We start from the raw sequence: 15,025 nt of genomic DNA, 5'->3' as shown, positions 1-15,025 counted from the left end.
TTTGAAGAGATTTTAAAGTGTCACATAATATTCTTGAAGCTCTCTTTTATATATATATATATGTGTATATGTGTGAACTTTATTTTATTTTAAATTTATTTGAATGTTCAAATATATTTATTAATATTAAAATAATTACAAATTAGAATTAAAAAAATAATTATTAAAATATTTTATAAAAAACCAAAATAATAATGCAAATAAAATAAATATACTTTTTTTAGGAAAAAATACTTTTACTCGGTTATTATATAAAAACCGAAGTTAAATGGTACCTTTAACATCGGTTATTATGTAAAAACCGAAGTTAAAGTCCTTTAACATCGGTTTTTAAATACTTTTAACTTTGGTCGGATTAATTTTGGTTAATATTTCCGCGAGATCCGAAAAATAACAAACCGAAGTTAAAGCCTACTTTTGTAGTATTGACTACGATAGTAGCTCGTCAAAACCATTTGTAACTCACAATAATTGAATTGATAATAGGCAGTCATGATTTTGCTGATTAGTTGCTGAGAATATTATTAACTCAAATAACCAAACATTTAGTTAAACTTTGAAATATCTCATTATATTGTAAATGACTAAACTGATACTAATTGAGTGGCTCGTTTGAATCATTTGCAACTATTTCTAAACTATATATGTTCAAATTCTAAACCAATCACCCATAATTTCTGATAGTTATGTTGATTATTTTAACAATATTAGAAAAGAAAGAGAAAAAAAGTTTGATGAAACCTAATTTTAGTCTTATGGTATTCTTCACAGTAAGAAATATCAAGTATTAAGTACTCTAGATGTGTGACTTTATTTAATAGTGACTATCTAATAATTTAATTTGGTATACCTATATGGAGGAAATAAAAGGCTTAACCAATTTGCATTATTAATGACTAATAAAAGTGAAGTTACCAACTTCATAATAGCTCCCTTAATGGAAATATATAAATAGAAGTTGTTAGAAATAGTCTATTTCCAAATCATATAATAATACTAGGGCGACTGTGCCACCTCTTTTATAATAAAATTTAAATTATATATTATCATTATGAGCTTGAAAAATGCCACCATTGCCTTCCATCAATCCATTAAAGCAACTCAAAATTTGCATTTGAGTCTCCTCTTCTTCATGACCATTCAGGCTAAATTTATGATTACATAAAAAAAAATTAGAGAGGCTAAATGCTATTTATCTTAATTTATAAAGTTTCTATAACAAAAATAATAAAATAAATAAAATGTAATTTTTTTTTATGAAATTCAAACTTTGGTCCCATTTTTTATGATCAAAAACCAAATTGCAAATTTAGAGTTGGAGTGCTCTAGATCCAAATCGATCCAATTATATTCAATCAATCTAAACCAATCAAATTTACCCCAACCAATATGAAAAGATGAGGCTATGCAAATCCAATTAGGAACCAATTAATCCAATTTAGTTATAATTAAAAAATATATATTATAAATATATTTAATTTTTTTTTCATCTTTTCTCAATTTTCTTTTTATCTTTTTTTCATAATGATGTTATTGTTGTTGTTTTTATGTTTTGTGTATATATTTTTTTTACCTACTAATTTTAATAAATCTGAATTTTTAGGCCAAATCAGATTAGATTAGATGGTTAACTAACATCCAATCTTTAACCTTCAATTGAATTGGATCAGATTATATGAACACGAGAAAATCTTAAAAAAATAATCTAAAATTATATATATAGCAATGCAGGTTATATCTTTCTTATTTGTTATATTTTTTCTAGAAGACCGATATAACATGCAATCAATCAAGATAAACTCCAATTCAAACTTCAATATTGATATGCCTATGGGGCATCCAATAAAACATCAAGATACCAATGCTGGTGAAAAAAAATAGGATATAACAAATATAACACTCTACAATATAAATATATATTTATATATATACAATGTATATATTATAGTGGCGCAATTTTAAGCTACTTTCTTGGGTATATAATCTAGAGAGCATAGAATACAAGTTTCAAGATAAGTTACAAAAATAGAGTCATGAAGCAAATAGTAAACAAAAAAAGTGAGTGTGAAAGACACCCACTATATATATATATATATATAGAAAAATTAACATACAAGGATTATATTACAAAAGATTATGGAAATCAGCAAAATAATAATGGGCATTGAACATTTGATTTTGAATGAGTTCTAGAAGTTGAAAATTTGGATGAGAAAGTCAGAGCAATGATTATCTATGAGAAAGAGGAGGAAACTATAATCCAAAATACAAATATTAATTAATAATCTCATTCTCTCTAAGTTCTCAAGATCACTCAAACAAAATACACAACTCAACAACAAAACATAAACTTCTTTTCATCCCAATCCAAGTTGAATATTGCTACAAACAAATTGTTCAAAACTATCTCTTTTTCAAGTTCCTCTACCGGAACCAACAAACGAAAGATATCATACATTTCTCTAATATTGGGGCAGAATTAGATACTATATGACCAAACCAAAACAACACTCAATATTAATAACCTTATACTAACAAGTCTATGCTCGCCTCAATTCAATATATGACATATCATATTTGACGTATTTCACTAAATAAATAATTGAAGAATTTAGAAAGATAGAGGAAAATAATAATCAATGGAAAAATGATAGAAAAGTGTAGATAAAGATAAAGGAAGAACAATTACGAAAGAAAGTGAATAAGATGGATATCTGTTGAAAATATCAATTCCCCTGTAATAGAATTAGGAGAAGAGGAGGACGATTCTCCTGTAACAGAATTAGAAGAAGAGGAGGACCACCTTGGTGACGTGTAGCTATTCGTACAAGTTTGTTAGAACGAATCTATTTTCCCTAGGAATTGTTACAGTTGTATATTCCATAATATTCTTTGTGCCTGCTATCATTATCGTGTATAAATAGCAGAGGTTTTTCCCTATTCATGTAACCGTTGAGCATTAAATAAAAATATTCAAAGTCTGCATTCAATTTCTTCCTATTTTATCTATATCATATATTTTAAATTCTGGTGATCTTATCTATCTTACTCCTATACTATACTATATATATATATATGAGATAATCTTGAGAGAGAACCATTAAAAAACTAATGTAAACATTTTAAGCTGGTGACAACCTTTCAAAGAGTTGTATTGGTCTATTTAGAATGTATATTTTTATATATTAATAAATGTGTAGATAAAAGAAATTTTTGGTTTTAACAATTTTTTATTTTTTTAATGTTAACTTTAAGGGAATATTCTTATATTTAAACTGTAGTTTCACTACAAGAAACAAGCTTTTTGCCGGCGCAACCCCGAATTACGCCGGCAAAGGTGTTTGTTTTTGCCGGCGCAATTCACCAATTGCGCCGGTGAAAGTTGTTTTTGCTGGCACAATTCACCAATTGCGCCGGCAAATGTGTTTGTTTTTGCCGGCGCAATTCACCAATTGCGCCGGTGAAAGTTGTTTTTGCCGGCGCAATGTGATCAGTTTTAAAAATGGCAGTACCTTTGCCGGCGCAATCCCGAATTGCACCGGCAAAAGTACTATCAGATTTTCAAATAAAAACCCACAAACTTTTGCTGGCGCATTTCACCTAACGCGCCGGCAAAAGTCAAACGTGTTTTTTTAATTTTTGCACGTTTTCAAGAAAGTAGGTGGGTATACTTTTGCCGGCACGTTTCGTTGCGCCAGCAAAAGTCAAAAAATGCGCCGGCAAAAGTCGTACTAAGTAAAACGGCGACGTTTTGTGGTAGGGTTTACTAAATACTTTTGCCGACGCATTTTTTGACTTTTGCCGGCGCAACAAAATGCGCCGGCAAAAGTCATAACGATATTACCCCGTCGTAAGCCTCCTTCTTTCCCATTTCAATTCTATTTTTCAGAAAACAGAAAGCTTCTCTCTCTCTCCTCTGTGTTAATTTCTCTGACCACCCCGTGAGGCATAATCCCACCGTGGCTCAACTCATATAGTGAAGCTTCTCTCTCAAGGTTAGTAAATCAAATGAGAATTATTTTAACATTTTTATATATATTTTTTTCTATATTTCGTTTTGTAATTGTATTTTTTTTTTTGTTATTCTCTCCCTATAAACAGGTGTGTTATAGCTCTGTTTACCAAGTTTTTCGGCAACTATAATTATGAAAGATAAGAGAGCTCAAAAAGAAAGGATTTCGAAAATGCAAACAGGATTTTTACGTGGTTGGGGCGTTAATGAACCTTAGTCCACGAGTCAGTTGTATTAGAGCTTAGAGAGCTTTTTTACAATGGAGTTTTTTGCAAGTTTGAGCAGAGTAATTGCTTACAAGCAAAACCTGGGATCCCCCTACTGTGCACAACTGGCACTATTTATAGGCAGTCTTGTGCAATGGGCTTGGGCTGGACTAATCCTGGCCCAATAGAGATGTAATCATAGTTTGCTCGCTAATGGAACCATAATACAAAGGATTTGAAATATACAACATATATTAACCAAGGCCCATTGGGCCAGCCCAAACATGATCACATTATAAGACTCGCGACAAACAGTTGCTTCAGTCTGGGTGTTACGGTCTACGAGGAAGATTCGTGGGACAAGATCTGTCAGTGTAGTGGCAGCACTGTTTCCCAAGGACAGTGTACGCTCCATGCGTAACTTCTTGTTCATAGTTGAGGAGACCAACTTCTGTGTTTCTCGAGGACCTGTCAGCTTCAGGGAAGACCAAACTTTCCCTATCCGGACATCTTGTCCGGGTTCATTTACTAATGGCCCGGACCATATGGACGGGGACACCTTGTCCGGGTTCATTCACTGATGGCCCGGACCATATGGACGAGGACACCTTGTCCGGGTTCATTTACTAATGGCCCGGACCATAATGGACAAGGTCTATCAGCACTTTCTCCCCTGTTCATTGGCCTCAGGGTGGGCCTGGATCTCTTTGAGGGAGCCCATGCACCCATCGTGTCACGCCACGCGTCCCGGGGGAAAACAGGGATAACAAGCTCCAATCTCTTGGTGGAACAACTCCAAAGGTTAGTTTATATATATATATATTTATATATGTTTATATATATATATCGATTTATATATATATATATATTTCGGTTTATATATATATTTATGTTTATATATTTATATCTGATTATATATATATTAATTTATATATATCTTTTTTTTATATATGTATATATGTTTGTTTATATATATATATGTTTATCTGTATATATGTAAATGAGTGTGTACATATGTTTATTTAATGTTAAATTTTTTTAGAAAATTGATTAGTATATATGTATGTGTGTGATATTTGGTATTATAATTATATTTTTCTGTTAAAAAAACAAATAAATATGTGTAGTTTTAGAAAAATGAGATTAATAATGAAAAAAAATATGATTTTAGTATTTATTAAAAAAAACGGATTTGAGTATGGATATTTTTTAATTTTAATGCTTAATATGTATATTAAAAAATAGATTAGATTATGTATATTAAAAAAATATATATTATATTTTTTTATATTAAATATTATTTGTTTATAAATATTTACTAAATAAATTGTGTTTGATGTCACTGATATAAAAAGATGTGATATATATTATTAATCTTGGTTTATGTTGTGCATACTATGAGAATGTTCTGTATATTGCTCTCGGAATATTCTGGTTATATATGTGTTTAATTTGTAGGTTTTTCAATTTTTGGGATAGTTTGAAATATAGTCGTTATGCTGCCCAAATTTTGTTGGAGTTAGTAAAATTAATAAAAGTTTAATAATTAATTAAATAAAAATTTAAGTATAATTAAAAATTCATCAAAAAAATAATTTTTAACTATAATTTAAATAAAATAAAATTACCAATTGTTATCCCGAAAATTTGAAAAGAATGACGTGGCAGTAAAATTGACACACGGCATGAGTTAGTGAGATGATCTGGCTTAATAATGGCCCAATACATCAGTTAAGGAATGAGACAGATAGTCAAACCAGATACGCCCGATCGAAGAGAATATTTGGACTGGGGGCTGCTTGGTTCAGACCTCAGTTTAAAGACCCTTATTAAATTGGAGCCAAGTCCAAGAAATTGAAGGGGAGGTATGAATTTTGGTTCAAGATATAAAAGCAGTAGGTCCGATCGGACCTAAGCTTAGGGGACCTCTTGTTAAGCTTGGCTCGAATGAGTTCAAAGAGAATGACCAAGGCTCAAGTTTTACTCAAGGGGAAAGCCACATAGTGGCCGATCGAGTATGATGTGGAAGAGGTGCACTTGGGCTTGAATGAGGTGAGCAAGAAAAGTATACCTCGGACCACTTTGGTCCGAGGAGGAGATGTTGGAGTCCGATCGGGCTTTGGTTGAGAAGGAGAGGACTATGTCCGATCGAGCATACTCATAGGAGGTACCTTGGACCATTTTAGTCCAAGGAGAAGTAGATGGTGGCTCGGACCACCTTGGTCCGAGGAGAAAAGTCCAATGCCCGATCGAGCATTGGTTAAATGAAGAAGGCTCGGACCATGTTGGTCCGAGGAGAAGAAGGGTGTGTCTGATCGGACATGGTGCTTGTGGAGTACCTTGGACCATTTTGGTCCAAGAAGATGTAAGTGGTGGCTCGGACCACCTAGGTCCGAAGAGAAAGGACCAAGGTCCGATCGGACCTTGGTTGAACGAAGGAGGCTTGGACCATTTAGGTCCAAGGAGAGGGGCATTGTGCCCGATCGCACAAGACGCCTGAAGGAGTGCTTTGGACCATTTTGGTCCGAAGAGATGCTAGGAAGAAGATGGCTCGGACCACCTTGGTCCGAGGAGCAAAGTGCAAAGTCCGATCGGACCTTGATTGAAGGAGTCAAATAGGGTGGTTTGAACCACCTTAAGCCAAAGAAGACAACCATTGTGTCCGATCGGACACAATGAAGGAGTATACCTCGAATGTACCTGACCTTTGGTCCAATGAGAGCCATGCACATACCACCTTTGACCTACGTAAAGCTTAAAGAGTAGTCAACATGCATGAGAAACTACGTCAAACTGCCCGAAACTACTTCAGTGAGAATTGGTCCGAGCATCCGGGAATCACTCAATCCTCACTTGAATTTAGGGATCAGTTATATTTTGAATGTTTATTTTGTAATATAAATATTAGGTAAATAATAGAATATCCCGATCTAAAGGGGATATCAGTTGAGAATCCCAGGTCTATAAATAGAGACTTGGGAGGATCGTAAAAGGACTTTTTTGGAGAATTGAGAGTTAATCTGTGTTCTAGAGAGAGAAAGTGTGTTGTTCTTGAGAGAAACCCTTTTTTGTATTCTGGAATATTTGCACTGAAGAAACTCAGTTGACCCTGGTTCATCTGATCTTGAGTGTGAATACAGTAATAAAATCTCTAAGTGGATTAGGCTATTACCGATCATCGGGGATGAACCACTATAAAAATCTCGTGTTATTTATTTTTATTCATAAAAACTGTCTGTTGTCGTTTATAATTCTCTTGAAGGTTTGTCGTAGTTGACGTTCTTACGTCGTTGGCTAAATTCACAGTCAACACCAATCATAATAATCAATAATTAATTTTAACATTAATATTAGATGTTTTGTAATTGAAAAAGTTAAAAATATAAATGATTTAATAAAATATAAATATAATAAAATTGTTATTGATTAAGTAAATAATCCAATACAAATTGAAGAATTTAATAAAAAATTACAAAATGAAAGTAATGTATAATTAAATTAATTTTAAATTAAAAGTAATAAATAAGTAAATGTTAAAGTTGACTAGTCAAATGACACGTGGCACTACATGATTGGTCTACATTGTTATTATTCTTAAAATAATTTTTAATTTAACAAAAAATAAAATTTACATTTTTAAAAAAAAAAATTCAAAATTTTTTTCAATTTAAGATTAAGTATGAAAAATATATATATTTTTTAATTTAATTTTTTATTGTTAATATCCTCAATTTTTTTTAATTTATTATTATTATTATTAAAATCTTCCTATTTATCATTTTGTCTACTTTTTTTCAATTAAAGATTAAGTAATTTTGTTTAAAATCCAAGCAATAATTTAAGATTAAATATTTTTTTTACTTAATCCTAAATAATTTATTAAAAGCAACAAATTTGATTTTTTTTTTAAAATGAGAAAAAAAAAATTTTGTTACTTTTAAATTGGAAAACAATAAATTGGATTTTAAAAAAAAATGAAAAATATAAAATGATTTTTTTTATGAAAAATTATTTAAAATAATAATAATAATAATGTGTACCAATCATGTGGTGCCACGTGTCATTTAAGTGTTAGAAAGTTGTGAGTTTGAGTAATTTAGCCGCAAATATCCCTATAAATAATTATTTTTGCCAGAAATAGGATATTATTATCAATCAGTGATAATTAGGGAGATAAACAGTCATGAAATACTTTGATTATCATTTCCCTCATTTTAAGACAATTATTAATATTTTCTTAACTATTTCGCTTAAAGATGGCGAGCGACAGGAGCTGGATGAGTGCAAGGAATCGTTGGTCTCTGGAGTATAGAAATGGTGTTAAGGAGTTCTTCGATATCGCCAAAAATCAGTTGAACGATCGGGGTTTGGTTCGCTGTCTGTGCAAGAAATGTGGGAATATTAAGTTCCAGCCTATAAAAGCAATTTCGATGCATTTATTCAACAATGGCATCGTACAGTCCTACAAAGTGTGGCATTACAATGGAGAGGCGCTGCCGTCGCCACCAGCTGTGGTACGAGATCATGATAGAGATGAGATAGCGGATATCTTGGAGGATGTTTACGCTGAAGATGACGTTCTCGCTGGAAACTATAATGATCCTCAACATCGCGACAAGTATGACAATTTATTTAAGGAGATGTCAAGTGAACTGTACCCGGGTTGCCGAAAGTATTCCGCGTTGAACTTCTTGGTGATGCTGATGCATCTGAAAGTTATTAACAAGTGCATCAATCATTACTTTGATGGTTTGCTGGAATTGTTAGTCGACACTATGCCTGATGGAACAATTTTACCTAAGTCTAACTATGAGGCGAAGGCAAAGTTGCGGAGTATTGGATTGGGATATGAGTCCATCGATGCTTGCAAGCATGACTGTGCATTGTTTTGGAAGGAGAATGCGAATTTGGAATTCTGTCCTGTTTGTGGTGAGTGTCGCTGGCAAGATAATCGTGGGAACGGGAAGAAAGTGGCCCATAAGGTCATGCGGTACTTTCCGTTGACGCCAAGATTGAAAAGGCTGTACAGTTCCAGATATACTGCAGAGGATATGAGATGACACTATTCTAAAAGGCCAAGGGAAGATGGTGTGATGAGGCACCCCGCTGACAGTGATAACTCTACAAAATAGAGTTATTTTACCACTTTTTATGTGCTAATTTTTGCTTAATTCTTGAGTTTTTAATTGATTTATTAAGTTTTTAAGTAATTTTAAATTTAGTAGTCCTATCATGATTTTATATAATTTTGTGTGTTTTTATAAGTATTTTGTTGTAAAATGTTGTAGTTAATTATTGGAATTATTATTGTTAAGTTAGTGGTAAAAAAAATGTTGTATTATTGAACTTAATTGTAAAATATAAATTAAGTTATAATTAATATTTTCAAAGAATTAAATTGATTTATTTTATAATTGAAAATATTTTATCATGACTTAATTTATATTTATTTTGTAGGGAAGTTAGTGCAATTTTGGGTTTTAAAAAGTGAGGAAAAGAATGAAGAAAAATGACGTTTTTGAGAAAAAAGAAATAAAAACGGGCATTTTTGAAATGCCATCTTTCCAGCCTTGGGCCCACGCCAGGCCCATGCCCAGAAGCCTTCCTGCCAGCCGTGTCTCCATCAGCTTGAGCATATAGCATCATCACCACATGGCCTCTTCCTTCAAGACAATTGCTCAAGGCCCAATCTCACCCAGGCTCACGGCTCCTCTTCAATTCAGCATCAATCACCCATGCACTCACACTTCTTTCCAGCTCCAACTAAATCACATGCTGTCCACTCCTTCAGCAAATCACCAAGCCAACGTGGGCCTGCACCAACAATTCGGCCCAATTCAGCCATTCAACCAAGCTGCCAACACAGCCACAAAAAGACCAAAATGCCAAAAATTATATTTTTCTTTCCCAATATTTTTCACTCAAATATCAATTCACTCTTCCCTATTTTTCTTACCTAAATAAACATTCCTAATTTATTTTTACCCTAGCTTTTCACTAATCTTTTACCCAACCAAACATTTCATCTTTCCAATACTCTTACACTTGCTCTATTTATCCTACCACTTCCCAACACAATTAAATTAATCAATTTATTTATTTTAATTTGATTAATTTAATCTCCACATTTTGCCTATAAATAGAGTCTTGTAAGACCATTTGTGGAGCTCTTCTTCTTCATATTTTTCAACCTCTTCTACACATTTTTCTCTCTTCTTTTCACTAGTTTCTCTCTACCATTTTCATCTTTTGAAGAGCATGTCAAGTATGTTATTTTGTAATTTTTATCTAGTTATGAGCTTCTAATCTTTTTCAAAGGTTATTAAGATGATGATGAAGCAAAATGTAACTAGATAGTATTTTTTATTGTATGTTGATTTCCCATTTGTGTAACATTGTTTATGGATTTTTCTATCAATGATATGCATTTTTCATCTATTATTGAGTGTTAAAGCATATTACACTTAGTTCTTCATTATGCAAAAAAATATGATATTCTTTGATTAAATGTTTTTCATTAAATTGTTTACATCTAATTCTTAGAGCATAAGTATCATATTTTGCCTAAACATAATCTCTTTGATTTTTTGTAGTTTCATTAGGTTGTAACACAACTAATGCTTAGAAATTATATCTTATAAAAGTGAAGAAAAGTCCTACCTTTTTGAAAGAGTAACTTGTGCTTGAATAGAAAATATATTTTGAAAAAAATATATAGTGTGATTTATTTCAACTATATTAAAACTTGGGAATCAATATACTTATAAATACTATTGAACTTGCATTTTGTGGATTCTAAAATCTTAATAATCTTATTTTATATATCTCATTTGAAAACAATTTTTCTATTTAATCTTAAATCTTTTTATTACTTGTGTTTTATTTTTCTAAAACAAAATCTCATCAAATATTTGGAACTAGGTTAGAATATTCTTGCTTTGTTTGAAATAGTTTCTTTTGATGTTAGTCAACTCCCATGGGTTCGACCTCGTACTTACATGAACATTATATTCCGAAACGATTCGTGCACTTGCGAGCTTAAATATTAAAACACCCTCTTTTGGGATCAACAGACAGTAAGGCGTGGAAGCACCTTGATGAGTTGTACCCATCTTTCGCAGCCGAACCTCGAAATGTTAGGCATGGGTTGGCTACAGATGGTTTCAATCCTTTTGGGAACATGAGCAACTCTTACAGCATGTGGCCTATGATACTTGTCCCATACAACTTGCCGCCGTGGAAGTGCATGAAACCACAGTCATTAATGTTGTCTATTCTAATTTGATAACTCTACAAAATAGAGTTATTTTACCATGTTTTACATGCTAATTGTTGCTTAGTTCATGAGTTTTTAATTAACTTATTAAGTTTTTATGTAATTTTTAATTTATTAGTCTTATTGTAGTTTTCTAGATTTTATATGTTTTTATAGATATGTTATTATAATATGTTGTAGTTTAATTATTTAAAATTAGTATTGTTAGTTTGAATGCTAAAAATATGATTTTATTGAAATTAAATGTTATGTAAATTAAATTTTAATTAATGTTTTCATGGGAGTTATATGATATATTTTATTAATGAAAATATTTAATTTTAATTTAGTTTATAATTTATTGTGTAGGAAAATTATTGCCCTTGAAAAGCAAGAAAATCAAAGGAAAGATGGTAATTTTGAAAGAAAGTAACAAGAAAAATGGTGTTTCTCCAAAAGCCCAACCACGTGAGGCCCACTCTAGGCCCAACCCGTGGCCCCCCCTCCAACACCCAACCACCACATTGCTGCCATTTCCCTTATTGAGCCCAACAAAAATGCATTTTGTCCCTTTGTCCCCTATGACAAAAATGCCAACTTTTTACCCTTTTTCCTACACATTTTCACCACAACATCATCATTACACCCTATAATTTACCTCTACATACCATATTTATTTTATTTAATTAATCTAATCAATTTAATTAATTTAAATTGATTATTTTAATAAACTCACTTTGGCTATAAATATGGACTTTCAAGACCATTTTTGGGGTGCTTAATTTTTTGGTTACCATCTTTTTCTCTCATTTTCTCTCTACCATTCTCTCTTCCATTTGGGTTTTTCAAGAGCATTTTGCAAGTATGTATGTCATTTATTTTGTAATTTCTATTCTAGTTATGTGCTTCTAATCTTTTTCATAAGATTATTAAGATCATGATGAAGCAACTTGTAACTAGGTAATATTTATGTTGTATGTTGATTTCCCTTGTAATGCAACAAAGTCTATGGATTTTTCTTCTTCATATATTTCTTTCATCTTAAATATCTTGTATTTTAGATTGTTAGAACATTTTTACACTTTGTTCTTCATTAGTGCATAAACATAATATTCTTTGTGTAAGATGTGTCATTAAATTGTACACATCCATGCTTAGAACAAAAATATTATGTTTTGCCTTATAAATAATGTTCATTGATTTATTTGTTATTTCATTAGATTGATTTACACTAAATGCTTTGAAATTATAATTTTGAAAAGTGAAGAAAAATCCTATCTTTTTATAAGAAAATTGTGCTTAAAATTATAAATATTTTTGGAAAATGATAGTTTAAATTATTTTAACTATCACTAAAACTTGGGAATCAATATACTAATAAATATTATTAAACTTACATTTTGTGGATTCTAGTATCTTAATAATCTTTTCTTTTAATACTTATTTTCAACTCATTATTGGTTTATTTTCATTATCTTAAAAAGCTTTATTTTTCAATATTTCATTTTATGTTCATACTATTAAAACTTATCAATCTTTGGAACTAGGTTAGAATTTATTACTTTTGATTTAAAATAGTTTCATTTTCGATTTTAGACAACTCCTTTGGGTTCGACATCCTTGCTTACGATCACTATTCTATATGGACGATTCGTGCGCTTGCGATATATAAATTTTTAAACATACCCGTTTAGGGTCCATCAAGTTTTTGGCGCCGTTGCCGGGGAGTTGCAAGAGAAAAGAAACGAATTTATCTCAAGGTTAGTGAATTCTTCTACTAGTTATTTTAATTTTTTTACACTTAAAAAATATATATATATATCTATAAAATCTAAAAAAAAAAAAAAAGATAAAAAGAAATTTGGGACGGTTCAACCACCCATAAAAAAAAATATATACTTATATTTATATTTATTGTTTTAGTTGACGGGCACTTGTGCCTCCTATCTATCCTTTTAATTTTTATAGTCGATGGCACTTGTGCCTCCTAATTTTGTTATAATTTTGTTGTAATTTTATTTCTTTTATATCTTTGTTAATTGATGGCACTTGTGCCTCTTGACATTTGTTGTAATTTTCTTTATTTATATTGTTGTAATTTTTATTTTATTTAATTTCCGCAAATTACTAGTTGATGGCAATTTTGCCTCCTAGCTAGTTGATGGCAATTTTTGCCTCCTAGTCCTCTATCTTATGTTTAAGTTGATGGCACTTGTGCCTCCTAGTTTTTACCTTAATTTTGTTATGGTTGATGGCATGCTATGCCTCCCTACTCTTGCTTAAATTTTAGTCTTATTTAATTTTTGCCTTATTTTTCTTTGTCTTCTTTAATATTTTAGCGTAATATTGTGAAAAATACTTGAAAAAAAAAAAAAAAAAACCTAAATCTTGTCCTTTCACCATAAGCAATTCTTGCTTAAAGGAAATTTGACCAAAATTCCCATCCGCCTCTACTAATTAACCTCGGGGAGTTGTTAGTAGTGCGCGAGTAAGTGGAATCAAATAGGCCTGGGGACAAGTAAACCATAAGAATTATATTGTTGTGAAATCTCTAAAAATTCTAAGTATGCTCTGTGGTTGCGGTTTTAACTGATCTTCCACATCAGAAAATTGTTTGTTTGAGATTATCCTTGTTGCCTTGTTTGTGAAAAATTGTATGCATCATTGGGAACGTAACTCTAAAAAACGATTAGTAAAAAGACGTTTATCTTTGTTTGAAATTGAAAGTGTTAGTAAAAATTTGAGCATCATGGAACCTATTGCTAATATTGTTGATGAAAATGTTGTGCCTGAAAAAACTTTGCTTGAATATTTTGCACCTATTTCATCTAATGCTCCTTCATGCATTGTTTTACCTACTACTTCTGCTACTCATTTTGAGCTTAAACCCGCAATCATTCAATTATTGCCATCTTTTTATGGGTTAGATAGAGAGGATCCTTACATGCATGTCAAAGATTTCTTAGAAATTTGCTCAACATTTAAATTTCAAAATTTTTCTGATGAGTCGGTCAAACTAAGATTGTTCCCTTTTTCATTAAAAGACAAATCAAAAGCCTGGTTAAATTCCCTTCCCACGGGGTCTATAACTACATGGGATCAACTTTATAATAAATTCTTACTGAAATTTTTTCCTATGTCTAAAACTGATAGTCTAAGGAGAGAAATCTCCGAGTTTTTTCAAAAAGATAATGAAGAGTTTTATGAATGTTGGGAAAGATTTAAAGATTTATTATTAAAATGTCCTCATCATGGTTTTGAAAAATGGAGACTTGTAAAATATTTTTATGATGGTTTGACTCCCTCTAATCGTCAAATGATTCAATCTATGCATACTGGAAAATTTTTAAAATTTCAAGGACAAGAGGCGTGGGACGCCCTTGAAGATTTATCTGTCAATTCACAACAATGGAATTATTTTGATCCTAGGTCTAGGTCAACTAATTCACCAAAAAAAGGAGGAAGGTATGAAGTAAAAGAAGAATTAGACTTAAGAACATCCTTAGATAAATTAGCGAGAAAAGTAGAAGCTTTAGCCATAAGCCAAACTAT

The 15,025-nt window shown here is 31.3% G+C and overlaps 1 non-coding gene across 1 annotated transcript; it reads right to left on the bottom strand.

The window, feature by feature from the left end:
• Positions 1 to 14,624: 14,624 nt before the first annotated feature.
• Positions 14,625 to 14,731, bottom strand: LOC133807586 (small nucleolar RNA R71). Its single transcript, XR_009879491.1, has one exon. It is a non-coding gene; the product is annotated as a small nucleolar RNA R71 (small nucleolar RNA).
• Positions 14,732 to 15,025: the final 294 nt, after the last annotated feature.

Source organism: Humulus lupulus, chromosome X (genome assembly GCF_963169125.1).
Source record: "Humulus lupulus chromosome X, drHumLupu1.1, whole genome shotgun sequence".
Classification (NCBI taxonomy): Eukaryota; Viridiplantae; Streptophyta; class Magnoliopsida; order Rosales; family Cannabaceae; genus Humulus; species Humulus lupulus.
Note: the sequence above shows the minus strand (reverse complement) of the source record. Positions and strands in the feature narration are given on the sequence as shown.